This window comes from Staurois parvus, unplaced genomic scaffold (assembly GCF_062004578.1).
Source record: "Staurois parvus isolate SC_StPar_1 unplaced genomic scaffold, SC_StPar_1.0 ptg000011l, whole genome shotgun sequence".
NCBI lineage: Eukaryota > Metazoa > Chordata > Amphibia > Anura > Ranidae > Staurois > Staurois parvus.
In genome coordinates this window covers 21,661,390-21,685,636 of record NW_028317807.1, presented here as the reverse complement: position 1 = coordinate 21,685,636, position 24,247 = coordinate 21,661,390, and the positions used below count along the sequence as shown (strand labels likewise).

Genomic DNA, 24,247 nt, shown 5'->3' with positions numbered 1-24,247 from the left:
AACGGGCCATCAGGCGAAGAAGCGGGCACCGGGCACCGGGCAATCAGGCGGAGCAGCGGGCACAGGGCCATCAGGCGGAGCAGAGGGCACCAGGCTATCAGGCGGAGCAGCAGGCAAGGCAGCGGGTACCGGGGTCATTAGGCGGAGCAGCAGGTACCGGGCCATCAATCGGAGCAGCGGGCACCGGGCCATCAGGCGGAGCAGCGGGCACCGGGCCATCAGACGGAGCAGCAGGCACCGGGCAATCAGGCGGAGAAGCAGGCAAGGCAGTGGGCACCGGGCCATAAGGCGGAGAAGCGGGTACCGGGCCATCAGGCGGAGCAGCGGGCACCGGGATATTAGATGGAGCAGCGGGCACCGAGTCATCTGGCAGAACCGAGGGCACTGGGTCACCAAGCTCGACAGCGGGAACCGAGTCATCTGGCAGGACAGCGGGTACCGAGTCATCTGGCAGAACCGCGGGCACTGGGTCACCAGGCGGAGCAGCAGGCACTGGGCTATCAGGCGGAGCAGAAGGCACCGGGCCATAAGGCAGAGCAGCGGGCACCGGGCCATCAGGCGGAGCAGCGGGCACCGGGCCATAAGGCGGAGCAGCAGGCAAGGCAGCGGGTACCTGGACAAGAGGCAGAGCAGCGGGCACCGGGCTAAAAGGCGGAGCAGTGGGCATCGGCCATCTGGCAGAACCGTGGGCACTGGGTAACAAAACACAACGCTAGAAAAACCAGAGGGGGCATAGCGCAGTGGCAGAGCATTCGACTGCAGATCAAGAGGTCCTCAATTCAAATCCGGGTGCCCCGTCTACATTTTGCACAGAAAAGGGAAGCCGGCGAACGTGTTTGCCGATTCTCTCCGATGTGTTTAGAGCGATAGAAACAGTAGAAAAAAAAAAAGTAAACAACGCCAGAAAGGCCAAAGGGGGAAGAGCATTTGACTGCAGATCGAGAGGTCTTCGGTTCAAATCCGGGTGCCCCCTCTACCTTTTGCCAAGAAAAGGGAAGCCGGCGAATGTGTTTGCCGATTCTCTCCTATGTGTTTAACGAGATAGAACGAATAGAAAAAAAAACATATAAAAAACGCCAGAAAAGCCAAAAGGGGCATAGCTCAGTGGCAGAGCATTCGACTACTGATTGAGAGGTCTTCGGTTCAAATCCGGGTGCCCCCTGTACATTTTGCCCAGAAAAGGGAAGCCGGCGAACGTGTTTGCCGATTCTCTCCGATGTGTTTAAAGAGATAGAACGAATAGAAAAAAAAATGTAAAAAACGCCAGAGAAGCCAAAGGGGGCATAGCTCAGTGGCAGAGCATTCGACTGCAGATCGAGAGGTCTTCGGTTCAAATCCGGGTGCCCCCTCTACCTTTTGCCCAAGAAAAGTGAAGCCGGCAAACGTGTTTGCCGATTCTCTCCGATGTGCTTAAGGAGATAGAACGAATATAAAAAAAAATGTAAAAAACACCAGAAAAGCCAAGGGGGGCATAGCTCAGTGGCAGAGCTTTCAACTGCAGATCGAGAGGTCTTCGGTTCAAATCCGGGTGCCCCCTCTACCTTTTGCCCAGAAAAGGGAAGCCGGCGAGCGTGTTTGCTGATTCTCTCTGATGTGTTTAAGGAGATAGAACGAATAGAAAAAAAAAAATGTAAAAAACGCCAGAAAAGCCTAAGGGGGCATAGCTCAGTGGCAGAGCATTCGACTGCAGATCGAGAGGTCTTCGGTTCAAATCCGGGTGCCCCCTCTACCTTTTGCCCAGAAAAGGGAAGCCGGCGAATGTGTTTGCCGATTCCCTCCGATGTGTTTAAAGAGATAGAACGAATAGAAAAAAAAAATGTAAAAAACACCTAAAAGCCAAAGTGGGCATAGCTCAGTGGCAGAGCATTAGACTGCAGATCGAGAGGTCTTCGGTTCAAATCCGGGTGCCACCTCCGCCTTTTGCCCAGAAAAGGGAAGCCGGCGAACGTGTTTGCCGATTCTCTCCGATGTGTTTAAAGAGCTAGAACGAATAGAAAAAAAAAGAAAAAAACCCAGAAAAGCCAAAGGGGGCATAGCTCAGTGGCAGAGCATTCGACTGCAGATCGAGAGGTCTTCGGTTCAAATCCGGGTGCCCCCTCTACTTTTTCCCAAGAAAAAGGAAGCCGGCAAACGTGTTTTCCGATTCTCTCCGATGTGTTAAAAGAGATAGAACGAATAGAGAAAAAAAATGTAAAAAACGCCTGAAAAACCAAAGGGGGCATAGCTCAGTGGCAGAGCATTCGACTGCAGATCGAGAGGTCTTCGGTTCAAATCCGGGTACCCCCTCTACATTTTGCCCAGAAAAGGGAAGCCGGCGAACGTGTTTGCCGATTCTCTCCGATGTGTTTAAAGAGATAGAACGAATAGAAAAAAAAATGTAAAAAACGCCAGAAAAGCCTAAGGGGGCATAGCTCAGTGGCAGAGCATTCGAATGCAGATCGAGAGGTCTTCGGTTCAAATCCGGGTGCCCCCTCTACCTTTTGCCCAGAAAAGGGAAGCCGGCGAACGTGTTTTCCGATTCCCTCCGATGTGTTTAAAGAGATAGAACGAATAGAAAAAAAAAATGTAAAAAACGCCTGAAAAGCCAAAGGGGGCATAGCTCAGTGGCAGAGCATTCGACTGCAGATCGAGAGGTCTTCGGTTCAAATCCGGGTGCCACCACCACCTTTTGCCCAGAAAAGGGAAGCCGGCGAACGTGTTTGCCGATTCTCTCCGATGTGTTTAAAGAGCTAGAACGAATAGAAAAAAAAAATGTAAAAAACGCCCAAAAAACTAAAGGGGGCATAGCTCAGTGGCAGAGCATTCGACTGCAGATCGAGAGGTCTTCGGTTCAAATCCGGGAGCCCCCTCTACCTTTTCCCAAGAAAAAGGAAGCCGGCAAACGTGTTTTCCGATTCTCTCCGATGTGTTAAAAGAGATAGAACGAATAGAGAAAAAAAATGTAAAAAACGCCTGAAAAACCAAAGGGGGCATAGCTCAGTGGCAGAGCATTCGACTGCAGATCGAGAGGTCTTCGGTTCAAATCCGGGTACCCCCTCTACATTTTGCCCAGAAAAGGGAAGCCGGCGAACGTGTTTGCCGATTCTCTCCGATGTGTTTAAAGAGATAGAACGAATAGAAAAAAAAATGTAAAAAACGCCAGAAAAGCCTAAGGGGGCATAGCTCAGTGGCAGAGCATTCGAATGCAGATCGAGAGGTCTTCGGTTCAAATCCGGGTGCCCCCTCTACCTTTTGCCCAGAAAAGGGAAGCCGGCGAACGTGTTTTCCGATTCCCTCCGATGTGTTTAAAGAGATAGAACGAATAGAAAAAAAAAATGTAAAAAACGCCTGAAAAGCCAAAGGGGGCATAGCTCAGTGGCAGAGCATTCGACTGCAGATCGAGAGGTCTTCGGTTCAAATCCGGGTGCCACCACCACCTTTTGCCCAGAAAAGGGAAGCCGGCGAACGTGTTTGCCGATTCTCTCCGATGTGTTTAAAGAGCTAGAACGAATAGAAAAAAAAAATGTAAAAAACGCCCAAAAAACTAAAGGGGGCATAGCTCAGTGGCAGAGCATTCGACTGCAGATCGAGAGGTCTTCGGTTCAAATCCGGGAGCCCCCTCTACCTTTTGCCCAGAAAAGGGAAGTCGGCGAACGTGTTTGCCGATTCTCTCTGATGTGTTTAAAGAGATAGAACGACTAGAAAAAAAAAGAAAAAAACCCAGAAAAGCCAAAGGGGGCATAGCTCAGTGGCAGAGCATTCAACTGCAGATCGAGAGGTCTTCGGTTCAAATCCGGGTGCCCCCTCTACATTTTACCCAGAAAAGGGAAGCCGGCGAACGTGTTTGCCGATTCTCTCCGATGTGTTTAAAGAGATAGAACGAATAGAAAAAAAAAATGTAAAAAACGCCAGAAAGGCCTAAGGGGGCATAGCTCAGTGGCAGAGCATTCGACTGCAGATCGAGAGGTCTTCGGTTCAAATCCGGGTGCCCCCTCTACCTTTTGCTTAGAAAAGGGAAGCCGGCGAACGTGTTTGCCGATTCTCTCCAATGTGTTTAAAGAGATAGAACGAATAGAAAAAAAAATGTAAAAAACACTAGAAAAACCAAAGGGGGCATAGCTCAGTGGCAGAGCATTCGACTGCAGATCGAGAGGTCTTCGGTTCAAATCCGGGTGCCCCCTCTACCTTTTGCCCAGAAAAGGGAAGCCGGCGACCGTGTTTGCCGATTCTCTCCGATGTGTTTAAAGAGATAGAACGAATAGAAAAAAAAAGAAAAAACCCAGAAAAGCCAAAGGGGGCATAGCTCAGTGGCAGAGCATTCAACTGCAGATCGAAAGGTCTTCGGTTCAAATCCGGGTGCCCCCTCTACTTTTTGCCTAGAAAAAGGAAGCCGGCGAACGTGTTTTCCGATTCTCTCCGATGTGTTAAAAGAGATAGAACGAATAGAAAAAAAAAATGTAAAAAACGCCTGAAAAACCAAAGGGGGCATAGCTCAGTGGCAGAGCATTCGACTGCAGATCGAGAGGTCTTCGGTTCAAATCCGGGTACCCCCTCTACATTTTGCCCAGAAAAGGGAAGCCGGCGAACGTGCTTGCCGACTCTCTCCGATGTGTTTAAAGAGATAGAACAAATAGAAAAAAAATGAAAAAAACCCAGAAAAGCCTAAGGGGGCATAGCTCAGTGGCAGAGCATTCGACTGCAGATCGAGAAGTCTTCGGTTCAAATCTGGGTGCCCCCTCTACATTTTGCCCAGAAAAGGGAAGCCGGCGAACGTGTTTGCCGATTCTCTCCGATGTGTTTAAAGAGATAGAACGAATAGAAAAAAAAAATGTAAAAAACGCCTGAAAAGCCAAAGGGGGCATAGCTCAGTGGCAGAGCATTCGACTGCAGATCGAGAGGTCTTCGGTTCAAATCCGGGTGCCACCACCACCTTTTGCCCAGAAAAGGGAAGCCGGCGAACGTGTTTGCCGATTCTCTCCGATGTGTTTAAAGAGCTAGAACGAATAGAAAAAAAAAATGTAAAAAACGCCCAAAAAACTAAAGGGGGCATAGCTCAGTGGCAGAGCATTCGACTGCAGATCGAGAGGTCTTCGGTTCAAATCCGGGAGCCCCCTCTACCTTTTGCCCAGAAAAGGGAAGTCGGCGAACGTGTTTGCCGATTCTCTCTGATGTGTTTAAAGAGATAGAACGACTAGAAAAAAAAAGAAAAAAACCCAGAAAAGCCAAAGGGGGCATAGCTCAGTGGCAGAGCATTCAACTGCAGATCGAGAGGTCTTCGGTTCAAATCCGGGTGCCCCCTCTACATTTTACCCAGAAAAGGGAAGCCGGCGAACGTTTTTGCCGATTCTCTCCGATGTGTTTAAAGAGATAGAACGAATAGAAAAAAAAAATGTAAAAAACGCCAGAAAGGCCTAAGGGGGCATAGCTCAGTGGCAGAGCATTCGACTGCAGATCGAGAGGTCTTCGGTTCAAATCCGGGTGCCCCCTCTACCTTTTGCTTAGAAAAGGGAAGCCGGCGAACGTGTTTGCCGATTCTCTCCAATGTGTTTAAAGAGATAGAACGAATAGAAAAAAAAATGTAAAAAACGCTAGAAAAACCAAAGGGGGCATAGCTCAGTGGCAGAGCATTCGACTGCAGATCGAGAGGTCTTCGGTTCAAATCCGGGTGCCCCCTCTACCTTTTGCCCAGAAAAGGGAAGCCGGCGACCGTGTTTGCCGATTCTCTCCGATGTGTTTAAAGAGATAGAACGAATAGAAAAAAAAAGAAAAAACCAAGAAAAGCCAAAGGGGGCATAGCTCAGTGGCAGAGCATTCAACTGCAGATCGAAAGGTCTTCGGTTCAAATCCGGGTGCCCCCTCTACTTTTTGCCTAGAAAAAGGAAGCCGGCGAACGTGTTTTCCGATTCTCTCCGATGTGTTAAAAGAGATAGAACGAATAGAAAAAAAAAATGTAAAAAACGCCTGAAAAACCAAAGGGGGCATAGCTCAGTGGCAGAGCATTCGACTGCAGATCGAGAGGTCTTCGGTTCAAATCCGGGTACCCCCTCTACATTTTGCCCAGAAAAGGGAAGCCGGCGAACGTGCTTGCCGACTCTCTCCGATGTGTTTAAAGAGATAGAACAAATAGAAAAAAAATGAAAAAAACCCAGAAAAGCCTAAGGGGGCATAGCTCAGTGGCAGAGCATTCGACTGCAGATCGAGAAGTCTTCGGTTCAAATCTGGGTGCCCCCTCTACATTTTGCCCAGAAAAGGGAAGCCGGCGAACGTGTTTGCCGATTCTCTCCGATGTGTTTAAAGAGCTAGACAGAATAGAAAAAAAAAATGTAAAAAACGCCAAAAAAGCTAAAGGGTGCATAGCTCAGTGGCGGGGCATTCGACTGCAGATCGAGAGGTCTTCGGTTCAAATCCGCGTGCCCCCTCTACATTTTGCCAAGAAAAAGGAAGCCGGCGAACGTGTTTTTCGATTCTCTCCGATGTGTTTAAAGAGATAGAACGAATAGAAAAAAAAAATGTAAAAAACGACAGAAAAGCCAAAGGGGGCATAGCTCAGTGGCAGAGCATTCGACTGCAGATCGAGAGGTCTTCGGTTCAAATCCGGGTGCCCCCTCTACATTTTGCCCAGAAAAGGGAAGCCGGCGAACGTGTTTTCCGATTCCCTCCGATGTGTTTAAAGAGATAGAACGAATAGAAAAAAAAAATGTAAAAAACGCCTGAAAAGCCAAAGGGGGCATAGCTCAGTGGCAGAGCATTCGACTGCAGATCGAGAGGTCTTCGGTTCAAATCCGGGTGCCCCCTCTACCTTTTGCCCAGAAAAGGGAAGCCGGCGAACGTGTTTGCCGATTCTCTCCGATGTGTTTAAAGAGCTAGAACGAATAGAAAAAAAAATGTAAAAAACGCCAGAAAAACTAAAGGAGGCATAGCTCAGTGGCAGAGCATTCGACTGCAGATCGAGAGGTCTTCGGTTCAAATCCGGGAGCCCCCTCTACCTTTTGCCCAGAAAAGGGAAGCCGGCGAACGTGTTTGCCGATTCTCTCCGATGTGTTTAAAGAGATAGAACGAATAGAAAAAAAAATGTAAAAAACACCAGAAAAGCCTAAGGGGGCATAGCTCAGTGGCAGAGCATTCGACTGCAGATCGTGAGGTCTTCGGTTCAAATCCGGGTGCCCCCTCTACCTTTTGCCCAGAAAAGGGAAGCCGGCGAACGTGTTTGCCGATTCTCTCCGATGTGTTTAAAGAGATAGAACGAATAGAAAAAAAAAGAAAAAACCCAGAAAAACCAAAGGGGGCATAGCTCAGTGGCAGAGCATTCAACTGCAGATCGAAAGGTCTTCGGTTCAAATCCGGGTGCCCCCTCTACTTTTTGCCAAGAAAAAGGAAGCCGGCGAACGTGTTTTCCGATTCTCTCCGATGTGTTAAAAGAGATAGAACGAATAGAAAAAAAAAATGTAAAAAACGCCTGAAAAACCAAAGGGGGCATAGCTCAGTGGCAGAGCATTCGACTGCAGATCGAGAGGTCTTCGGTTCAAATCCGGGTACCCCCTCTACATTTTGCCCAGAAAAGGGAAGCCGGCGAACGTGTTTGCCGACTCTCTCCGATGTGTTTAAAGAGATAGAACAAATAGAAAAAAAATGAAAAAAACCCAGAAAAGCCGAAGGGGGCATAGCTCAGTGGCAGAGCATTTGACTGCAGATCGAGAGGTCTTCGGTTCAAATCTGGGTGCCCCCTTTACATTTTGCCCAGAAAAGGGAAGCCGGCGAACGTGTTTGCCGATTCTCTCCGATGTGTTTAAAGAGCTAGACAGAATAGAAAAAAAAAATGTAAAAAACGCCAGAAAAGCTAAAGGGGGCATAGCTCAGTGGCAGAGCATTCGACTGCAGATCGAGAGGTCTTCGGTTCAAATCCGGGTGCCCCCTCTACCTTTTGCCCAGAAAAGGGAAGCCGGCGAACGTGTTTTCCGATTCCCTCCGATGTGTTTAAAGAGATAGAACGAATAGAAAAAAAAAATGTAAAAAACGCCTGAAAAGCCAAAGGGGGCATAGCTCAGTGGCAGAGCATTCGACTGCAGATCGAGAGGTCTTCGGTTCAAATCCGGGTGCCACCTCCACCTTTTGCCCAGAAAAGGGAAGCCGGCGAACGTGTTTGCCGATTCTCTCCGATGTGTTTAAAGAGTTAGAACGAATAGAAAAAAAAAATGTAAAAAACGCCCAAAAAACTAAAGGGGGCATAGCTCAGTGGCAGAGCATTCGACTGCAGATCGAGAGGTCTTCGGTTCAAATCCGGGAGCCCCCTCTACCTTTTGCCCAGAAAAGGGAAGTCGGCGAACGTGTTTGCCGATTCTCTCTGATTTGTTTAAAGAGATAGAACGACTAGAAAAAAAAAGAAAAAAACCCAGAAAAGCCAAAGGGGGCATAGCTCAGTGGCAGAGCATTCAACTGCAGATCGAGAGGTCTTCGGTTCAAATCCGGGTGCCCCCTCTACATTTTACCCAGAAAAGGGAAGCCGGCGAACGTGTTTGCCGATTCTCTCCGATGTGTTTAAAGGGATAGAACGAATAGAAAAAAAAAATGTAAAAAATGCCAGAAAGGCCAAGGGGGCATAGCTCAGTGGCAGAGCATTCGACTGCAGATCGAGAGGTCTTCGGTTCAAATCCAGGTGCCCCCTCTACCTTTTGCTTAGAAAAGGGAAGCCGGCGAACGTGTTTGCCGATTCTCTCCAATGTGTTTAAAGAGATAGAACGAATAGAAAAAAAAATGTAAAAAACGCTAGAAAAACCAAAGGGGGCATAGCTCAGTGGCAGAGCATTCGACTGCAGATCGAGAGGTCTTCGGTTCAAATCCGGGTGCCCCCTCTACCTTTTGCCCAGAAAAGGGAAGCCGGCGAACGTGTTTGCCGATTCTCTCCGATGTGTTTAAAGAGATAGAACGAATAGAAAAAAAAAGAAAAAACCCAGAAAAGCCAAAGGGGGCATAGCTCAGTGGCAGAGCATTCAACTGCAGATCGAAACGTCTTCGGTTCAAATCCGGGTGCCCCCTCTACTTTTTGCCAAGAAAAAGGAAGCCGGCGAACGTGTTTTCCGATTCTCTCCGATGTGTTAAAAGAGATAGAACGAATAGAAAAAAAAAATGTAAAAAACGCCTGAAAAACCAAAGGGGGCATAGCTCAGTGGCAGAGCATTCGACTGCAGATCGAGAGGTCTTCGGTTCAAATCCGGGTACCCCCTCTACATTTTGCCCAGAAAAGGGAAGCCGGCGAACGTGTTTTTCGATTCTCTCCGATGTGTTTAAAGAGATAGAACGAATAGAAAAAAAAAATGTAAAAAACGCCTGAAAAGCCAAAGGGGGCATAGCTCAGTGGCAGAGCATTCGACTGCAGATCGAGAGGTCTTCGGTTCAAATCCGGGTGCCCCCTCTATCTTTTGCCCAGAAAAGGGAAGCCGGCGAACGTTTGCCGATTCTCTCCGATGTGTTTAAAGAGCTAGAACGAATAGAAAAAAAAAGAAAAAAACCCAGAAAAACCAAAGGGAGCATAGCTCAGTGGCAGAGCATTCAACTGCAGATCGAGAGGTCTTCGGTTCAAATCCGGGTGCCCCCTCTACCTTTTGCCAAGAAAAAGGGAAGCCGGCGAACGTGTTTGCCGATTCTCTCCGATGTGTTTAAAGAGATAGAACGAATAGAAAAAAAAAAATGTAAAAAACGCCAGAAAAGCCTAAGGGGGCATAGCTCAGTGGCAGAGCATTCGACTGCAGATCGAGAGGTCTTTGGTTCAAATCCGGGTGCCCCCTCTACCTTTTGCCCAGAAAAGGGAAGCCGGCGAACGTGTTTGCCGATTCTCTCTGATGTGTTTAAAGAGATAGAACTAATAGAAAAAAAAAGAAAAAACCCAGAAAAGCAAAAGGGGGCATAGCTCAGTGGCAGAGCATTCAACTGCAGATCGAGAGGTCTTCGGTTCAAATCCGGAGGCCCCTCTACTTTTTGCCAAGAAAAAGGAAGGTGGCGAACGTGTTTGCCGATTCTCTCCGATGTGTTTAAAGAGCTAGAACGAATAGAAAAAAAAATGTAAAAAACGCCAAAAAAACTAAAGGGGGCATAGCTCAGTGGCAGAGCATTCGACTGCAGATTGAGAGGTCTTCGGTTCAAATCCGGGTGCCCCCTCTACCTTTTGCCCAGAAAAGGGAAGCCGGCGAACGTGTTTGCCGATTCTCTCTGATGTGTTTAAAGAGATAGAACGAATAGAAAAAAAAAGAAAAAAACCCAGAAAAGCCTAAGGGGGCATAGCTCAGTGGCAGAGCGTTCAACTGCAGATCGAGAGGTCTTCGGTTCAAATCCGGGTGCCCCCTCTACCTTTTGCCAAGAAAAAGGAAGCCGGCGAACGTGTTTTTCGATTCTCTCCGATGTGTTTAAAGAGATAGAACGAATAGAAAAAAAAAATGTAAAAAACGCCTGAAAAACCAAAGGGGGCATAGCTCAGTGGCAGAGCATTCGACTGCAGATCGAGAGGTCTTCGGTTCAAATCCGGGTGCCCCCTCTACATTTTGCCCAGAAAAGGGAAGCCGGCGAACGTGTTTTCCGATTCCCTCCGATGTGTTTAAAGAGATAGAACGAATAGAAAAAAAAAATGTAAAAAACGCCTGAAAAGCCAAAGGGGGCATAGCTCAGTGGCAGAGCATTCGACTGCAGATCGAGAGGTCTTCGGTTCAAATCCGGGTGCCCCTTCTACCTTTTGCCCAGAAAAGGGAAGCCGGCGAACGTGTTTGCCGATTCTCTCCGATGTGTTTAAAGAGCTAGAACGAATAGAAAAAAAAAAAGTAAAAAACGCCAGAAAAACTAAAGGAGGCATAGCTCAGTGGCAGAGCATTCGACTGCAGATCGAGAGGTCTTCGGTTCAAATCCGGGAGCCCCCTCTACCTTTTGCCCAGAAAAGGGAAGCCGGCGAACGTGTTTGCCGATTCTCTCCGATGTGTTTAAAGAGATAGAACGAATAGAAAAAAAAATGTAAAAAACGCCAGAAAAGCCTAAGGGGGCATAGCTCAGTGGCAGAGCATTCAACTGCAGATCGAGAGGTCTTCGGTTCAAATCCGGGTGCCCCCTCTACCTTTTGCCCAGAAAAGGGAAGCCGGCGAACGTGTTTGCCGATTCTCTCCGATGTGTTTAAAGAGATAGAACGAATAGAAAAAAAAAGAAAAAAACCCAGAAAAGCCAAAGGGGGCATAGCTCAGTGGCAGAGCATTCGACTGCAGATCGAGAGGTCTTCGGTTCAAATCCGGGTGCCCCCTCTACTTTTTCCCAAGAAAAAGGAAGCCGGCAAACGTGTTTTCCGATTCTCTCCGATGTGTTAAAAGAGATAGAACGAATAGAGAAAAAAAATGTAAAAAACGCCTGAAAAACCAAAGGGGGCATAGCTCAGTGGCAGAGCATTCGACTGCAGATCGAGAGGTCTTCGGTTCAAATCCGGGTACCCCCTCTACATTTTGCCCAGAAAAGGGAAGCCGGCGAACGTGTTTGCCGATTCTCTCCGATGTGTTTAAAGAGATAGAACGAATAGAAAAAAAAATGTAAAAAACGCCAGAAAAGCCTAAGGGGGCATAGCTCAGTGGCAGAGCATTCGAATGCAGATCGAGAGGTCTTCGGTTCAAATCCGGGTGCCCCCTCTACCTTTTGCCCAGAAAAGGGAAGCCGGCGAACGTGTTTTCCGATTCCCTCCGATGTGTTTAAAGAGATAGAACGAATAGAAAAAAAAAATGTAAAAAACGCCTGAAAAGCCAAAGGGGGCATAGCTCAGTGGCAGAGCATTCGACTGCAGATCGAGAGGTCTTCGGTTCAAATCCGGGTGCCACCACCACCTTTTGCCCAGAAAAGGGAAGCCGGCGAACGTGTTTGCCGATTCTCTCCGATGTGTTTAAAGAGCTAGAACGAATAGAAAAAAAAAATGTAAAAAACGCCCAAAAAACTAAAGGGGGCATAGCTCAGTGGCAGAGCATTCGACTGCAGATCGAGAGGTCTTCGGTTCAAATCCGGGAGCCCCCTCTACCTTTTGCCCAGAAAAGGGAAGTCGGCGAACGTGTTTGCCGATTCTCTCTGATGTGTTTAAAGAGATAGAACGACTAGAAAAAAAAAGAAAAAAACCCAGAAAAGCCAAAGGGGGCATAGCTCAGTGGCAGAGCATTCAACTGCAGATCGAGAGGTCTTCGGTTCAAATCCGGGTGCCCCCTCTACATTTTACCCAGAAAAGGGAAGCCGGCGAACGTGTTTGCCGATTCTCTCCGATGTGTTTAAAGAGATAGAACGAATAGAAAAAAAAAATGTAAAAAACGCCAGAAAGGCCTAAGGGGGCATAGCTCAGTGGCAGAGCATTCGACTGCAGATCGAGAGGTCTTCGGTTCAAATCCGGGTGCCCCCTCTACCTTTTGCTTAGAAAAGGGAAGCCGGCGAACGTGTTTGCCGATTCTCTCCAATGTGTTTAAAGAGATAGAACGAATAGAAAAAAAAATGTAAAAAACGCTAGAAAAACCAAAGGGGGCATAGCTCAGTGGCAGAGCATTCGACTGCAGATCGAGAGGTCTTCGGTTCAAATCCGGGTGCCCCCTCTACCTTTTGCCCAGAAAAGGGAAGCCGGCGACCGTGTTTGCCGATTCTCTCCGATGTGTTTAAAGAGATAGAACGAATAGAAAAAAAAAGAAAAAACCAAGAAAAGCCAAAGGGGGCATAGCTCAGTGGCAGAGCATTCAACTGCAGATCGAAAGGTCTTCGGTTCAAATCCGGGTGCCCCCTCTACTTTTTGCCTAGAAAAAGGAAGCCGGCGAACGTGTTTTCCGATTCTCTCCGATGTGTTAAAAGAGATAGAACGAATAGAAAAAAAAAATGTAAAAAACGCCTGAAAAACCAAAGGGGGCATAGCTCAGTGGCAGAGCATTCGACTGCAGATCGAGAGGTCTTCGGTTCAAATCCGGGTACCCCCTCTACATTTTGCCCAGAAAAAGGAAGCCGGCGAACGTGCTTGCCGACTCTCTCCGATGTGTTTAAAGAGATAGAACAAATAGAAAAAAAATGAAAAAAACCCAGAAAAGCCTAAGGGGGCATAGCTCAGTGGCAGAGCATTCGACTGCAGATCGAGAAGTCTTCGGTTCAAATCTGGGTGCCCCCTCTACATTTTGCCCAGAAAAGGGAAGCCGGCGAACGTGTTTGCCGATTCTCTCCGATGTGTTTAAAGAGCTAGACAGAATAGAAAAAAAAAATGTAAAAAACGCCAAAAAAGCTAAAGGGTGCATAGCTCAGTGGCGGGGCATTCGACTGCAGATCGAGAGGTCTTCGGTTCAAATCCGCGTGCCCCCTCTACATTTTGCCAAGAAAAAGGAAGCCGGCGAACGTGTTTTTCGATTCTCTCCGATGTGTTTAAAGAGATAGAACGAATAGAAAAAAAAAATGTAAAAAACGACAGAAAAGCCAAAGGGGGCATAGCTCAGTGGCAGAGCATTCGACTGCAGATCGAGAGGTCTTCGGTTCAAATCCGGGTGCCCCCTCTACATTTTGCCCAGAAAAGGGAAGCCGGCGAACGTGTTTTCCGATTCCCTCCGATGTGTTTAAAGAGATAGAACGAATAGAAAAAAAAAATGTAAAAAACGCCTGAAAAGCCAAAGGGGGCATAGCTCAGTGGCAGAGCATTCGACTGCAGATCGAGAGGTCTTCGGTTCAAATCCGGGTGCCCCCTCTACCTTTTGCCCAGAAAAGGGAAGCCGGCGAACGTGTTTGCCGATTCTCTCCGATGTGTTTAAAGAGCTAGAACGAATAGAAAAAAAAATGTAAAAAACGCCAGAAAAACTAAAGGAGGCATAGCTCAGTGGCAGAGCATTCGACTGCAGATCGAGAGGTCTTCGGTTCAAATCCGGGAGCCCCCTCTACCTTTTGCCCAGAAAAGGGAAGCCGGCGAACGTGTTTGCCGATTCTCTCCGATGTGTTTAAAGAGATAGAACGAATAGAAAAAAAAATGTAAAAAACACCAGAAAAGCCTAAGGGGGCATAGCTCAGTGGCAGAGCATTCGACTGCAGATCGAGAGGTCTTCGGTTCAAATCCGGGTGCCCCCTCTACCTTTTGCCCAGAAAAGGGAAGCCGGCGAACGTGTTTGCCGATTCTCTCCGATGTGTTTAAAGAGATAGAACGAATAGAAAAAAAAAGAAAAAACCCAGAAAAACCAAAGGGGGCATAGCTCAGTGGCAGAGCATTCAACTGCAGATCGAAAGGTCTTCGGTTCAAATCCGGGTGCCCCCTCTACTTTTTGCCAAGAAAAAGGAAGCCGGCGAACGTGTTTTCCGATTCTCTCCGATGTGTTAAAAGAGATAGAACGAATAGAAAAAAAAAATGTAAAAAACGCCTGAAAAACCAAAGGGGGCATAGCTCAGTGGCAGAGCATTCGACTGCAGATCGAGAGGTCTTCGGTTCAAATCCGGGTACCCCCTCTACATTTTGCCCAGAAAAGGGAAGCCGGCGAACGTGTTTGCCGACTCTCTCCGATGTGTTTAAAGAGATAGAACAAATAGAAAAAAAATGAAAAAAACCCAGAAAAGCCGAAGGGGGCATAGCTCAGTGGCAGAGCATTTGACTGCAGATCGAGAGGTCTTCGGTTCAAATCTGGGTGCCCCCTTTACATTTTGCCCAGAAAAGGGAAGCCGGCGAACGTGTTTGCCGATTCTCTCCGATGTGTTTAAAGAGCTAGACAGAATAGAAAAAAAAAATGTAAAAAACGCCAGAAAAGCTAAAGGGGGCATAGCTCAGTGGCAGAGCATTCGACTGCAGATCGAGAGGTCTTCGGTTCAAATCCGGGTGCCCCCTCTACCTTTTGCCCAGAAAAGGGAAGCCGGCGAACGTGTTTTCCGATTCCCTCCGATGTGTTTAAAGAGATAAAACGAATAGAAAAAAAAAATGTAAAAAACGCCTGAAAAGCCAAAGGGGGCATAGCTCAGTGGCAGAGCATTCGACTGCAGATCGAGAGGTCTTCGGTTCAAATCCGGGTGCCACCTCCACCTTTTGCCCAGAAAAGGGAAGCCGGCGAACGTGTTTGCCGATTCTCTCCGATGTGTTTAAAGAGTTAGAACGAATAGAAAAAAAAAATGTAAAAAACGCCCAAAAAACTAAAGGGGGCATAGCTCAGTGGCAGAGCATTCGACTGCAGATCGAGAGGTCTTCGGTTCAAATCCGGGAGCCCCCTCTACCTTTTGCCCAGAAAAGGGAAGTCGGCGAACGTGTTTGCCGATTCTCTCTGATGTGTTTAAAGAGATAGAACGACTAGAAAAAAAAAGAAAAAAACCCAGAAAAGCCAAAGGGGGCATAGCTCAGTGGCAGAGCATTCAACTGCAGATCGAGAGGTCTTCGGTTCAAATCCGGGTGCCCCCTCTACATTTTACCCAGAAAAGGGAAGCCGGCGAACGTGTTTGCCGATTCTCTCCGATGAGTTTAAAGGGATAGAACGAATAGAAAAAAAAAATGTAAAAAATGCCAGAAAGGCCAAGGGGGCATAGCTCAGTGGCAGAGCATTCGACTGCAGATCGAGAGGTCTTCGGTTCAAATCCAGGTGCCCCCTCTACCTTTTGCTTAGAAAAGGGAAGCCGGCGAACGTGTTTGCCGATTCTCTCCAATGTGTTTAAAGAGATAGAACGAATAGAAAAAAAAATGTAAAAAACGCTAGAAAAACCAAAGGGGGCATAGCTCAGTGGCAGAGCATTCGACTGCAGATCGAGAGGTCTTCGGTTCAAATCCGGGTGCCCCCTCTACCTTTTGCCCAGAAAAGGGAAGCCGGCGAACGTGTTTGCCGATTCTCTCCGATGTGTTTAAAGAGATAGAACGAATAGAAAAAAAAAGAAAAAACCCAGAAAAGCCAAAGGGGGCATAGCTCAGTGGCAGAGCATTCAACTGCAGATCGAAACGTCTTCGGTTCAAATCCGGGTGCCCCCTCTACTTTTTGCCAAGAAAAAGGAAGCCGGCGAACGTGTTTTCCTATTCTCTCCGATGTGTTAAAAGAGATAGAACGAATAGAAAAAAAAAATGTAAAAAACGCCTGAAAAACCAAAGGGGGCATAGCTCAGTGGCAGAGCATTCGACTGCAGATCGAGAGGTCTTCGGTTCAAATCCGGGTACCCCCTCTACATTTTGCCCAGAAAAGGGAAGCCGGCGAACGTGCTTGCCGACTCTCTCCGATGTGTTTAAAGAGATAGAACAAATAGAAAAAAAATGAAAAAAACCCAGAAAAGCCGAAGGGGGCATAGCTCAGTGGCAGAGCATTCGACTGCAGATCGAGAGGTCTTCGGTTCAAATCTGGGTGCCCCCTCTACATTTTGCCCAGAAAAGGGAAGCCGGCGAACGTGTTTGCCGATTCTCTCCGATGTGTTTAAAGAGCTAGACAGAATAGAAAAAAAAAATGTAAAAAACGCCAAAAAAGCTAAAGGGGGCATAGCTCAGTGGCGGGGCATTCGACTGCAGATCGAGAGGTCTTCGGTTCAAATCTGCGTGCCCCCTCTACATTTTGCCAAGAAAAAGGAAGCCGGCGAACGTGTTTTTCGATTCTCTCCGATGTGTTTAAAGAGATAGAACGAATAGAAAAAAAAAATGTAAAAAACGACAGAAAAGCCAAAGGGGGCATAGCTCAGTGGCAGAGCATTCGACTGCAGATCGAGAGGTCTTCGGTTCAAATCCGGGTGCCCCCTCTACATTTTGCCCAGAAAAGGGAAGCCGGCGAACGTGTTTTCCGATTCCCTCCGATGTGCTTAAAGAGATAGAACGAATAGAAAAAAAAAATGTAAAAAACGCCTGAAAAGCCAAAGGGGGCATAGCTCAGTGGCAGAGCATTCGACTGCAGATCGAGAGGTCTTCGGTTCAAATCCGGGTGCCCCCTCTACCTTTTGCCCAGAAAAGGGAAGCCGGCGAACGTGTTTGCCGATTCTCTCCGATGTGTTTAAAGAGCTAGAACGAATAGAAAAAAAAAGAAAAAAACCCAGAAAAACCAAAGGGGGCATAGCTCAGTGGCAGAGCATTCAACTGCAGATCGAGAGGTCTTCGGTTCAAATCCGGGTGCCCCCTCTACCTTTTGCCAAGAAAAAGGGAAGCCGGCGAACGTGTTTGCCGATTCTCTCCGATGTGTTTAAAGAGATAGAACGAATAGAAAAAAAAAAATGTAAAAAACGCCAGAAAAGCCTAAGGGGGCATAGCTCAGTGGCAGAGCATTCGACTGCAGATCGAGAGGTCTTTGGTTCAAATCCGGGTGCCCCCTCTACCTTTTGCCCAGAAAAGGGAAGCCGGCGAACGTGTTTGCCGATTCTCTCTGATGTGTTTAAAGAGATAGAACGAATAGAAAAAAAAAGAAAAAAACCCAGAAAAGCCTAAGGGGGCATAGCTCAGTGGCAGAGCGTTCAACTGCAGATCGAGAGGTCTTCGGTTCAAATCCGGGTGCCCCCTCTATCTTTTGCCAAGAAAAAGGAAGCCGGCGAACGTGTTTTTCGATTCTCTCCGATGTGTTTAAAGAGATAGAACGAATAGAAAAAAAAATGTAAAAAACGCCAGAAAAGCCTAAGGGGGCATAGCTCAGTGGCAGAGCATTCGACTGCAGATCAAGAGGTCTTCGGTTCAAATCCGGGTGCCTCCTCTACTTTTTGCCAAGAAAAAGGAAGCTGGCGAACGTGTTTTCCGATTCTCTCCGATGTGTTAAAAGAGATAGAACTAATAGAGAAAAAAAATGTAAAAAACGCCTGAAAAACCAAAGGGGGCATAGCTCAGTGGCAGAGCATTCGACTGCAGATCGAGAGGTCTTCGGTTCAAATCCGGGTACCCCCTCTACATTTTGCCCAGAAAAGGGAAGCCGGCGAACGTGTTTGCCGATTCTCTCCGATGTGTTTAAAGAGATAGAACGAATAGAAAAAAAAATGTAAAAAACGCCAGAAAAGCCTAAGGGGGCATAGCTCAGTGGCAGAGCATTTGACTGCAGATCGAGAGGTCTTCGGTTCAAATCCGGGTGCCCCCTCTACCTTTTGCCCAGAAAAGGGAAGCCGGCGAACGTGTTTTCCGATTCCCTCCGATGTGTTTAAAGAGATAGAACGAATAGAAAAAAAAAATGTAAAAAACGCCAGAAAAGCTAAAGGGGGCATAGCTCAGTGGCAGAGCATTCGACTGCAGATCGAGAGGTCTTCGGTTCAAATCCGCGTGCCCCCTCTACTTTTTGCCAAGAAAAAGGAAGCCGGCGAACGTGTTTTCCGATTCTCTCCGATGTGTTAAAAGAGATAGAACGAATAGAAAAAAAAAATGTAAAAAACGCCTGAAAAACCAAAGGGGGCATAGCTCAGTGGCAGAGCATTCGACTGCAGATCGCGAGGTCTTCGGTTCAAATCCGGGTGCCCCCTCGACCTTTTGCCCAGAAAAGGGAAGCCGGCGAACGTGTTTGCCGATTCTCTCCGATGTGTTTAAAGAGCTAGAACGAATAGAAAAAAAAAATGTAAAAAACGCCAAAAAAGCTAAAGGGGGCATAGCTCAGTGGCGGGGCATTCGACTGCAGATCGAGAGGTCTTCGGTTCAAATCCGCGTGCCCCCTCTATATTTTGCTTAGAAAAGGGAAGCCGGCGAACGTGTTTGCCGATTCTCTCCAATGTGTTTAAAGAGATAGAACGAATAGAAAAAAAAATGTAAAAAACGCTAGAAAAACCAAAGGGGGCATAGCTCAGTGGCAGAGCATTCGACTGCAGATCGAGAGGTCTTCGGTTCAAATCCGGGTGCCCCCTCTACCTTTTGCCCAGAAAAGGGAAGCCGGCGAACGTGTTTGCCGATTCTCTCCGATGTGTTTAAAGAGATAGAACGAATAGAAAAAAAAAGAAAAAACCCAGAAAAGCCAAAGGGGGCATAGCTCAGTGGCAGAGCATTCAACTGCAGATCGAAAGGTCTTCGGTTCAAATCCGGGTGCCCCCTCTACTTTTTGCCAAGAAAAAGGAAGCCGGCGAACGTGTTTTCCGATTCTCTCCGATGTGTTAAAAGAGATAGAACGAATAGAATAAAAAAATGTAAAAAACGCCTGAAAAACCAAAGGGGGCATAGCTCAGTGGCAGAGCATTCGACTGCAGATCGAGAGGTCTTCGGTTCAAATCCGGGTACCCCCTCTACATTTTGCCCAGAAAAGGGAAGCCGGCGAACGTGCTTGCCGACTCTCTCCGATGTGTTTAAAGAGATAGAACAAATAGAAAAAAAATGAAAAAAACCCAGAAAAGCCGAAGGGGGCATAGCTCAGTGGCAGAGCATTCGACTGCAGATCGAGAGGTCTTCGGTTCAAATCTGGGTGCCCCCTCTACATTTTGCCCAGAAAAGGGAAGCCGGCGAACGTGTTTGCCGATTCTCTCCGATGTGTTTAAAGAGCTAGACAGAATAGAAAAAAAAAATGTAAAAAACGCCAAAAAAGCTAAAGGGGGCATAGCTCAGTGGCGGGGCATTCGACTGCAGATCGAGAGGTCTTCGGTTCAAATCCGCGTGCCCCCTCTACATTTTGCCAAGAAAAAGGAAGCCGGCGAACGTGTTTTTCGATTCTCTCCGATGTGTTTAAAGAGATAGAACGAATAGAAAAAAAAAATGTAAAAAACGACAGAAAAGCCAAAGGGGGCATAGCTCAGTGGCAGAGCATTCGACTGCAGATCGAGAGGTCTTCGGTTCAATTCCGGGTGCCCCCTCTACATTTTGCCCAGAAAAGGGAAGCCGGCGAACGTGTTTTCCGATTCCCTCCGATGTGTTTAAAGAGATAGAACGAATAGAAAAAAAAAATTTAAAAAACGCCTGAAAAGCCAAAGGGGGCATAGCTCAGTGGCAGAGCATTCGACTGCAGATCGAGAGGTCTTCGGTTCAAATCCGGGTGCCCCCTCTACCTTTTGCCCAGAAAAGGGAAGCCGGCGAACGTGTTTGCCGATTCTCTCCGATGTGTTTAAAGAGCTAGAACGAATAGAAAAAAAAAGAAAAAAACCCAGAAAAACCAAAGGGGGCATAGCTCAGTGGCAGAGCATTCAACTGCAGATCGAGAGGTCTTCGGTTCAAATCCGGGTGCCCCCTCTACCTTTTGCCAAGAAAAAGGGAAGCCGGCGAACGTGTTTGCCGATTCTCTCCGATGTGTTTAAAGAGATAGAACGAATAGAAAAAAAAAAATGTAAAAAACGCCAGAAAAGCCTAAGGGGGCATAGCTCAGTGGCAGAGCATTCGACTGCAGATCGAGAGGTCTTTGGTTCAAATCCGGGTGCCCCCTCTACCTTTTGCCCAGAAATGGGAAGCCGGCGAACGTGTTTGCCGATTCTCTCCGATGTGTTTAAAGAGATAGAACAAATAGAAAAAAAATGAAAAAAAACCAAGAAAAGTCGAAGGGGGTATAGCTCAGTGGCAGAGCATTCGACTGCAGATCGAGAGGTCTTCGGTTCAAATCCGGGTGCCCCCTCTACCTTTTGCCCAGAAAAGGGAAGCCGGCGAACGTTTTTGCTGATTCTCTCCGATGTGTTTAAAGAGCTAGAACGAATAGAAAAAAAAAATGTAAAAAACGCCAGAAAAGCTAAAGGGGGCATAGCTCAGTGGCAGAGCATTCGACTGCAGATCAAGAGGTCTTCGGTTCAAATCCGGGTGCCCCCTCTACCTTTTGCCCAGAAAAGGGAAGCCGGCGAACGTGTTTGCCGATTCTCTCTGATGTGTTTAAAGAGATAGAACGAATAGAAAAAAAAAGAAAAAAACCCAAAAAAGCCTAAGGGGGCATAGCTCAGTGGCAGAGCGTTCAACTGCAGATCGAAAGGTCTTCGGTTCAAATCCGACAGCCCCCTCTACTTTTTGCCAAGAAAAAGGAAGCCGGCGAACGTGTTTTCCGATTCTCTCCGATGTGTTAAAAGAGATAGAACGAATAGAAAAAAAAAATGTAAAAAACGCCTGAAAAACCAAAGGGGGCATAGCTCAGTGGCAGAGCATTCGACTGCAGATCGAGAGGTCTTCGGTTCAAATCCGGGTACCCCCTCTACATTTTGCCCAGAAAAGGGAAGCCGGCGAACGTGCTTGCCGACTCTCTCCGATGTGTTTAAAGAGATAGAACAAATAGAAAAAAAATGAAAAAAACCCAGAAAAGCCGAAGGGGGCATAGCTCAGTGGCAGAGCATTCGACTGCAGATCGAGAGGTCTTCGGTTCAAATCTGGGTGCCCCCTCTACATTTTGCCCAGAAAAGGGAAGCCGGCGAACGTGTTTGCCGATTCTCTCCGATGTGTTTAAAGAGCTAGACAGAATAGAAAAAAAAAATGTAAAAAACGCCAAAAAAGCTAAAGGGGGCATAGCTCAGTGGCGGGGCATTCGACTGCAGATCGAGAGGTCTTCGGTTCAAATCCGCGTGCCCCCTCTACATTTTGCCAAGAAAAAGGAAGCCGGCGAACGTGTTTTTCGATTCTCTCCGATGTGTTTAAAGAGATAGAACGAATAGAAAAAAAAAATGTAAAAAACGACAGAAAAGCCAAAGGGGGCATAGCTCAGTGGCAGAGCATTCGACTGCAGATCGAGAGGTCTTCGGTTCAAATCCGGGTGCCCCCTCTACATTTTGCCCAGAAAAGGGAAGCCGGCGAACGTGTTTTCCGATTCCCTCCGATGTGTTTAAAGAGATAGAACGAATAGAAAAAAAAAATGTAAAAAACGCCTGAAAAGCCAAAGGGGGCATAGCTCAGTGGCAGAGCATTCGACTGCAGATCGAGAGGTCTTCGGTTCAAATCCGGGTGCCCCCTCTACCTTTTGCCCAGAAAAGGGAAGCCGGCGAACGTGTTTGCCGATTCTCTCCGATGTGTTTAAAGAGCTAGAACGAATAGAAAAAAAAAGAAAAAAACCCAGAAAAACCAAAGGGGGCATAGCTCAGTGGCAGAGCATTCAACTGCAGATCGAGAGGTCTTCGGTTCAAATCCGGGTGCCCCCTCTACCTTTTGCCAAGAAAAAGGGAAGCCGGCGAACGTGTTTGCCGATTCTCTCCGATGTGTTTAAAGAGATAGAACGAATAGAAAAAAAAAAATGTAAAAAACGCCAGAAAAGCCTAAGGGGGCATAGCTCAGTGGCAGAGCATTCGACTGCAGATCGAGAGGTCTTTGGTTCAAATCCGGGTGCCCCCTCTACCTTTTGCCCAGAAATGGGAAGCCGGCGAACGTGTTTGCCGATTCTCTCCGATGTGTTTAAAGAGATAGAACAAATAAAAAAAAAATGAAAAAAAACCAAGAAAAGTCGAAGGGGGTATAGCTCAGTGGCAGAGCATTCGACTGCAGATCGAGAGGTCTTCGGTTCAAATCCGGGTGCCCCCTCTACCTTTTGCCCAGAAAAGGGAAGCCGGCGAACGTTTTTGCTGATTCTCTCCGATGTGTTTAAAGAGCTAGAACGAATAGAAAAAAAAAATGTAAAAAACGCCAGAAAAACTAAAGGGGGCATAGCTCAGTGGCAGAGCATTCGACTGCAGATCAAGAGGTCTTCGGTTCAAATCCGGGTGCCCCCTCTACCTTTTGCCCAGAAAAGGGAAGCCGGCGAACGTGTTTACCGATTCTCTCTGATGTGTTTAAAGAGATAGAACGAATAGAAAAAAAAAGAAAAAAACCCAGAAAAGCCTAAGGGGGCATAGCTCAGTGGCAGAGCGTTCAACTGCAGATCGAGAGGTCTTCGGTTCAAATCCGGGTGCCCCCTCTATCTTTTGCCAAGAAAAAGGAAGCCGGCGAACGTGTTTTTCGATTCTCTCCGATGTGTTTAAAGAGATAGAACGAATAGAAAAAAAAAATTTAAAAAACGACAGAAAAGATAAAGGGGGCATAGCTCAGTGGCAGAGCATTCGACTGCAGATCGAGAGGTCTTCGGTTCAAATCCAGGTGCCCACTCTACCATTTGCCCAGAAAAGGGAAGCCGGCGAACGTGTTTGCCGATTCTCTCCGATGTGTTTAAAGAGATAGAACAAATAGAAAAAAAATGAAAAAAAACCAAGAAAAGTCAAAGGGGGTATAGCTCAGTGGCAGAGCATTCGACTGCAGATCGAGAGGTCTTCGGTTCAAATCCGGGTGCCCCCTCTACCTTTTGCCCAGAAAAGGGAAGCCGGCGAACGTTTTTACTGATTCTCTCCGATGTGTTTAAAGAGCTAGAACGAATAGAAAAAAAAAATGTAAAAAACGCCAGAAAAACTAAAGGGGGCATAGCTCAGTGGCAGAGCATTCGACTGCAGATCAAGAGGTCTTCGGTTCAAATCCGGGTGCCCCCTCTACCTTTTGCCCAGAAAAGGGAAGCCGGCGAACGTGTTTGCCGATTCTCTCTGATGTGTTTAAAGAGATAGAACGAATAGAAAAAAAAAGAAAAAAACCCAGAAAAGCCGAAGGGGGCATAGCTCAGTGGCAGAGCGTTCAACTGCAGATCGAGAGGTCTTCGGTTCAAATCCGGGTGCCCCCTCTATCTTTTGCCAAGAAAAAGGAAGCCGGCGAACGTGTTTTTCGATTCTCTCCGATGTGTTTAAAGAGATAGAACGAATAGAAAAAAAAAGAAAAAAACCCAGAAAAACCAAAGGGGGCATAGCTCAGTGGCAGAGCATTCAACTGCAGATCGAGAGGTCTTCGGTTCAAATCCGGGTGCCCCCTCTACCTTTTGCCAAGAAAAAGGGAAGCCGGCGAACGTGTTTGCCGATTCTCTCCGATGTGTTTAAAGAGATAGAACGAATAGAAAAAAAAAAATGTAAAAAACGCCAGAAAAGCCTAAGGGGGCATAGCTCAGTGGCAGAGCATTCGACTGCAGATCGAGAGGTCTTTGGTTCAAATCCGGGTGCCCCCTCTACCTTTTGCCCAGAAATGGGAAGCCGGCGAACGTGTTTGCCGATTCTCTCTGATGTGTTTAAAGAGATAGAACTAATAGAAAAAAAAAGAAAAAACCCAGAAAAGCAAAAGGGGGCATAGCTCAGTGGCAGAGCATTCAACTGCAGATCGAGAGGTCTTCGGTTCAAATCCGGGTGCCCCCTCTACCTTTTGCCAAGAAAAAGGGAAGCCGGCGAACGTGTTTGCCGATTCTCTCCGATGTGTTTAAAGAGCTAGAACGAATAGAAAAAAAAAATGTAAAAAACGCCAGAAAAACTAAAGGGGGCATAGCTCAGTGGCAGAGCATTCGACTGCAGATTGAGAGGTCTTCGGTTCAAATCCGGGTGCCCCCTCTACCTTTTGCCCAGAAAAGGGAAGCCGGCGAACGTGTTTGCCGATTCTCTCTGATGTGTTTAAAGAGATAGAACGAATAGAAAAAAAAAGAAA

The 24,247-nt window shown here is 47.1% G+C and overlaps 56 non-coding genes across 56 annotated transcripts; all 56 read left to right on the top strand.

The window, feature by feature from the left end:
• The first annotated feature begins 1,090 nt into the window (after positions 1-1,090).
• TRNAS-ACU (transfer RNA serine (anticodon ACU)) lies at positions 1,091-1,162 on the top strand. Its single transcript has one exon. It is a non-coding gene; the product is annotated as a tRNA-Ser (tRNA).
• Positions 1,163-1,277: 115 nt separating this feature from the next.
• On the top strand, positions 1,278-1,349 carry TRNAC-GCA (transfer RNA cysteine (anticodon GCA)). The gene has a single exon. It is a non-coding gene; the product is annotated as a tRNA-Cys (tRNA).
• Positions 1,350-1,654: 305 nt separating this feature from the next.
• TRNAC-GCA (transfer RNA cysteine (anticodon GCA)) lies at positions 1,655-1,726 on the top strand. The gene has a single exon. It is a non-coding gene; the product is annotated as a tRNA-Cys (tRNA).
• Positions 1,727-2,026: 300 nt separating this feature from the next.
• TRNAC-GCA (transfer RNA cysteine (anticodon GCA)) lies at positions 2,027-2,098 on the top strand. Its single transcript has one exon. It is a non-coding gene; the product is annotated as a tRNA-Cys (tRNA).
• A 491-nt stretch (positions 2,099-2,589) lies between these two features.
• TRNAC-GCA (transfer RNA cysteine (anticodon GCA)) lies at positions 2,590-2,661 on the top strand. The gene has a single exon. It is a non-coding gene; the product is annotated as a tRNA-Cys (tRNA).
• Positions 2,662-3,340: 679 nt separating this feature from the next.
• Positions 3,341-3,412, top strand: TRNAC-GCA (transfer RNA cysteine (anticodon GCA)). Its single transcript has one exon. It is a non-coding gene; the product is annotated as a tRNA-Cys (tRNA).
• A 489-nt stretch (positions 3,413-3,901) lies between these two features.
• TRNAC-GCA (transfer RNA cysteine (anticodon GCA)) lies at positions 3,902-3,973 on the top strand. The gene has a single exon. It is a non-coding gene; the product is annotated as a tRNA-Cys (tRNA).
• Positions 3,974-4,088: 115 nt separating this feature from the next.
• TRNAC-GCA (transfer RNA cysteine (anticodon GCA)) lies at positions 4,089-4,160 on the top strand. The gene has a single exon. It is a non-coding gene; the product is annotated as a tRNA-Cys (tRNA).
• A 112-nt stretch (positions 4,161-4,272) lies between these two features.
• On the top strand, positions 4,273-4,344 carry TRNAC-GCA (transfer RNA cysteine (anticodon GCA)). The gene has a single exon. It is a non-coding gene; the product is annotated as a tRNA-Cys (tRNA).
• A 489-nt stretch (positions 4,345-4,833) lies between these two features.
• Positions 4,834-4,905, top strand: TRNAC-GCA (transfer RNA cysteine (anticodon GCA)). Its single transcript has one exon. It is a non-coding gene; the product is annotated as a tRNA-Cys (tRNA).
• Positions 4,906-5,394: 489 nt separating this feature from the next.
• On the top strand, positions 5,395-5,466 carry TRNAC-GCA (transfer RNA cysteine (anticodon GCA)). The gene has a single exon. It is a non-coding gene; the product is annotated as a tRNA-Cys (tRNA).
• Positions 5,467-5,581: 115 nt separating this feature from the next.
• Positions 5,582-5,653, top strand: TRNAC-GCA (transfer RNA cysteine (anticodon GCA)). Its single transcript has one exon. It is a non-coding gene; the product is annotated as a tRNA-Cys (tRNA).
• Positions 5,654-5,765: 112 nt separating this feature from the next.
• Positions 5,766-5,837, top strand: TRNAC-GCA (transfer RNA cysteine (anticodon GCA)). The gene has a single exon. It is a non-coding gene; the product is annotated as a tRNA-Cys (tRNA).
• A 677-nt stretch (positions 5,838-6,514) lies between these two features.
• On the top strand, positions 6,515-6,586 carry TRNAC-GCA (transfer RNA cysteine (anticodon GCA)). The gene has a single exon. It is a non-coding gene; the product is annotated as a tRNA-Cys (tRNA).
• Positions 6,587-6,702: 116 nt separating this feature from the next.
• Positions 6,703-6,774, top strand: TRNAC-GCA (transfer RNA cysteine (anticodon GCA)). The gene has a single exon. It is a non-coding gene; the product is annotated as a tRNA-Cys (tRNA).
• Positions 6,775-7,260: 486 nt separating this feature from the next.
• On the top strand, positions 7,261-7,332 carry TRNAC-GCA (transfer RNA cysteine (anticodon GCA)). The gene has a single exon. It is a non-coding gene; the product is annotated as a tRNA-Cys (tRNA).
• A 489-nt stretch (positions 7,333-7,821) lies between these two features.
• On the top strand, positions 7,822-7,893 carry TRNAC-GCA (transfer RNA cysteine (anticodon GCA)). The gene has a single exon. It is a non-coding gene; the product is annotated as a tRNA-Cys (tRNA).
• Positions 7,894-8,009: 116 nt separating this feature from the next.
• On the top strand, positions 8,010-8,081 carry TRNAC-GCA (transfer RNA cysteine (anticodon GCA)). Its single transcript has one exon. It is a non-coding gene; the product is annotated as a tRNA-Cys (tRNA).
• A 488-nt stretch (positions 8,082-8,569) lies between these two features.
• On the top strand, positions 8,570-8,641 carry TRNAC-GCA (transfer RNA cysteine (anticodon GCA)). The gene has a single exon. It is a non-coding gene; the product is annotated as a tRNA-Cys (tRNA).
• Positions 8,642-8,756: 115 nt separating this feature from the next.
• On the top strand, positions 8,757-8,828 carry TRNAC-GCA (transfer RNA cysteine (anticodon GCA)). The gene has a single exon. It is a non-coding gene; the product is annotated as a tRNA-Cys (tRNA).
• A 488-nt stretch (positions 8,829-9,316) lies between these two features.
• TRNAC-GCA (transfer RNA cysteine (anticodon GCA)) lies at positions 9,317-9,388 on the top strand. Its single transcript has one exon. It is a non-coding gene; the product is annotated as a tRNA-Cys (tRNA).
• A 301-nt stretch (positions 9,389-9,689) lies between these two features.
• TRNAC-GCA (transfer RNA cysteine (anticodon GCA)) lies at positions 9,690-9,761 on the top strand. The gene has a single exon. It is a non-coding gene; the product is annotated as a tRNA-Cys (tRNA).
• A 298-nt stretch (positions 9,762-10,059) lies between these two features.
• Positions 10,060-10,131, top strand: TRNAC-GCA (transfer RNA cysteine (anticodon GCA)). The gene has a single exon. It is a non-coding gene; the product is annotated as a tRNA-Cys (tRNA).
• Positions 10,132-10,432: 301 nt separating this feature from the next.
• TRNAC-GCA (transfer RNA cysteine (anticodon GCA)) lies at positions 10,433-10,504 on the top strand. The gene has a single exon. It is a non-coding gene; the product is annotated as a tRNA-Cys (tRNA).
• Positions 10,505-10,620: 116 nt separating this feature from the next.
• TRNAC-GCA (transfer RNA cysteine (anticodon GCA)) lies at positions 10,621-10,692 on the top strand. The gene has a single exon. It is a non-coding gene; the product is annotated as a tRNA-Cys (tRNA).
• Positions 10,693-11,180: 488 nt separating this feature from the next.
• On the top strand, positions 11,181-11,252 carry TRNAC-GCA (transfer RNA cysteine (anticodon GCA)). Its single transcript has one exon. It is a non-coding gene; the product is annotated as a tRNA-Cys (tRNA).
• A 491-nt stretch (positions 11,253-11,743) lies between these two features.
• Positions 11,744-11,815, top strand: TRNAC-GCA (transfer RNA cysteine (anticodon GCA)). The gene has a single exon. It is a non-coding gene; the product is annotated as a tRNA-Cys (tRNA).
• Positions 11,816-12,304: 489 nt separating this feature from the next.
• On the top strand, positions 12,305-12,376 carry TRNAC-GCA (transfer RNA cysteine (anticodon GCA)). The gene has a single exon. It is a non-coding gene; the product is annotated as a tRNA-Cys (tRNA).
• A 115-nt stretch (positions 12,377-12,491) lies between these two features.
• Positions 12,492-12,563, top strand: TRNAC-GCA (transfer RNA cysteine (anticodon GCA)). The gene has a single exon. It is a non-coding gene; the product is annotated as a tRNA-Cys (tRNA).
• A 112-nt stretch (positions 12,564-12,675) lies between these two features.
• TRNAC-GCA (transfer RNA cysteine (anticodon GCA)) lies at positions 12,676-12,747 on the top strand. Its single transcript has one exon. It is a non-coding gene; the product is annotated as a tRNA-Cys (tRNA).
• A 677-nt stretch (positions 12,748-13,424) lies between these two features.
• TRNAC-GCA (transfer RNA cysteine (anticodon GCA)) lies at positions 13,425-13,496 on the top strand. Its single transcript has one exon. It is a non-coding gene; the product is annotated as a tRNA-Cys (tRNA).
• A 116-nt stretch (positions 13,497-13,612) lies between these two features.
• TRNAC-GCA (transfer RNA cysteine (anticodon GCA)) lies at positions 13,613-13,684 on the top strand. Its single transcript has one exon. It is a non-coding gene; the product is annotated as a tRNA-Cys (tRNA).
• A 302-nt stretch (positions 13,685-13,986) lies between these two features.
• Positions 13,987-14,058, top strand: TRNAC-GCA (transfer RNA cysteine (anticodon GCA)). The gene has a single exon. It is a non-coding gene; the product is annotated as a tRNA-Cys (tRNA).
• Positions 14,059-14,170: 112 nt separating this feature from the next.
• TRNAC-GCA (transfer RNA cysteine (anticodon GCA)) lies at positions 14,171-14,242 on the top strand. The gene has a single exon. It is a non-coding gene; the product is annotated as a tRNA-Cys (tRNA).
• A 489-nt stretch (positions 14,243-14,731) lies between these two features.
• TRNAC-GCA (transfer RNA cysteine (anticodon GCA)) lies at positions 14,732-14,803 on the top strand. Its single transcript has one exon. It is a non-coding gene; the product is annotated as a tRNA-Cys (tRNA).
• Positions 14,804-14,919: 116 nt separating this feature from the next.
• Positions 14,920-14,991, top strand: TRNAC-GCA (transfer RNA cysteine (anticodon GCA)). The gene has a single exon. It is a non-coding gene; the product is annotated as a tRNA-Cys (tRNA).
• A 488-nt stretch (positions 14,992-15,479) lies between these two features.
• On the top strand, positions 15,480-15,551 carry TRNAC-GCA (transfer RNA cysteine (anticodon GCA)). The gene has a single exon. It is a non-coding gene; the product is annotated as a tRNA-Cys (tRNA).
• Positions 15,552-15,666: 115 nt separating this feature from the next.
• TRNAC-GCA (transfer RNA cysteine (anticodon GCA)) lies at positions 15,667-15,738 on the top strand. The gene has a single exon. It is a non-coding gene; the product is annotated as a tRNA-Cys (tRNA).
• Positions 15,739-16,599: 861 nt separating this feature from the next.
• Positions 16,600-16,671, top strand: TRNAC-GCA (transfer RNA cysteine (anticodon GCA)). The gene has a single exon. It is a non-coding gene; the product is annotated as a tRNA-Cys (tRNA).
• A 116-nt stretch (positions 16,672-16,787) lies between these two features.
• Positions 16,788-16,859, top strand: TRNAC-GCA (transfer RNA cysteine (anticodon GCA)). The gene has a single exon. It is a non-coding gene; the product is annotated as a tRNA-Cys (tRNA).
• Positions 16,860-17,162: 303 nt separating this feature from the next.
• TRNAC-GCA (transfer RNA cysteine (anticodon GCA)) lies at positions 17,163-17,234 on the top strand. Its single transcript has one exon. It is a non-coding gene; the product is annotated as a tRNA-Cys (tRNA).
• A 675-nt stretch (positions 17,235-17,909) lies between these two features.
• Positions 17,910-17,981, top strand: TRNAC-GCA (transfer RNA cysteine (anticodon GCA)). The gene has a single exon. It is a non-coding gene; the product is annotated as a tRNA-Cys (tRNA).
• Positions 17,982-18,097: 116 nt separating this feature from the next.
• On the top strand, positions 18,098-18,169 carry TRNAC-GCA (transfer RNA cysteine (anticodon GCA)). Its single transcript has one exon. It is a non-coding gene; the product is annotated as a tRNA-Cys (tRNA).
• Positions 18,170-18,660: 491 nt separating this feature from the next.
• TRNAC-GCA (transfer RNA cysteine (anticodon GCA)) lies at positions 18,661-18,732 on the top strand. Its single transcript has one exon. It is a non-coding gene; the product is annotated as a tRNA-Cys (tRNA).
• Positions 18,733-18,844: 112 nt separating this feature from the next.
• TRNAC-GCA (transfer RNA cysteine (anticodon GCA)) lies at positions 18,845-18,916 on the top strand. The gene has a single exon. It is a non-coding gene; the product is annotated as a tRNA-Cys (tRNA).
• A 677-nt stretch (positions 18,917-19,593) lies between these two features.
• Positions 19,594-19,665, top strand: TRNAC-GCA (transfer RNA cysteine (anticodon GCA)). The gene has a single exon. It is a non-coding gene; the product is annotated as a tRNA-Cys (tRNA).
• Positions 19,666-19,781: 116 nt separating this feature from the next.
• TRNAC-GCA (transfer RNA cysteine (anticodon GCA)) lies at positions 19,782-19,853 on the top strand. The gene has a single exon. It is a non-coding gene; the product is annotated as a tRNA-Cys (tRNA).
• A 303-nt stretch (positions 19,854-20,156) lies between these two features.
• Positions 20,157-20,228, top strand: TRNAC-GCA (transfer RNA cysteine (anticodon GCA)). Its single transcript has one exon. It is a non-coding gene; the product is annotated as a tRNA-Cys (tRNA).
• A 114-nt stretch (positions 20,229-20,342) lies between these two features.
• TRNAC-GCA (transfer RNA cysteine (anticodon GCA)) lies at positions 20,343-20,414 on the top strand. The gene has a single exon. It is a non-coding gene; the product is annotated as a tRNA-Cys (tRNA).
• A 1,050-nt stretch (positions 20,415-21,464) lies between these two features.
• Positions 21,465-21,536, top strand: TRNAC-GCA (transfer RNA cysteine (anticodon GCA)). Its single transcript has one exon. It is a non-coding gene; the product is annotated as a tRNA-Cys (tRNA).
• Positions 21,537-21,652: 116 nt separating this feature from the next.
• TRNAC-GCA (transfer RNA cysteine (anticodon GCA)) lies at positions 21,653-21,724 on the top strand. Its single transcript has one exon. It is a non-coding gene; the product is annotated as a tRNA-Cys (tRNA).
• Positions 21,725-22,027: 303 nt separating this feature from the next.
• Positions 22,028-22,099, top strand: TRNAC-GCA (transfer RNA cysteine (anticodon GCA)). The gene has a single exon. It is a non-coding gene; the product is annotated as a tRNA-Cys (tRNA).
• Positions 22,100-22,213: 114 nt separating this feature from the next.
• On the top strand, positions 22,214-22,285 carry TRNAC-GCA (transfer RNA cysteine (anticodon GCA)). The gene has a single exon. It is a non-coding gene; the product is annotated as a tRNA-Cys (tRNA).
• A 675-nt stretch (positions 22,286-22,960) lies between these two features.
• TRNAC-GCA (transfer RNA cysteine (anticodon GCA)) lies at positions 22,961-23,032 on the top strand. The gene has a single exon. It is a non-coding gene; the product is annotated as a tRNA-Cys (tRNA).
• Positions 23,033-23,708: 676 nt separating this feature from the next.
• Positions 23,709-23,780, top strand: TRNAC-GCA (transfer RNA cysteine (anticodon GCA)). Its single transcript has one exon. It is a non-coding gene; the product is annotated as a tRNA-Cys (tRNA).
• A 301-nt stretch (positions 23,781-24,081) lies between these two features.
• Positions 24,082-24,153, top strand: TRNAC-GCA (transfer RNA cysteine (anticodon GCA)). Its single transcript has one exon. It is a non-coding gene; the product is annotated as a tRNA-Cys (tRNA).
• Positions 24,154-24,247: the final 94 nt, after the last annotated feature.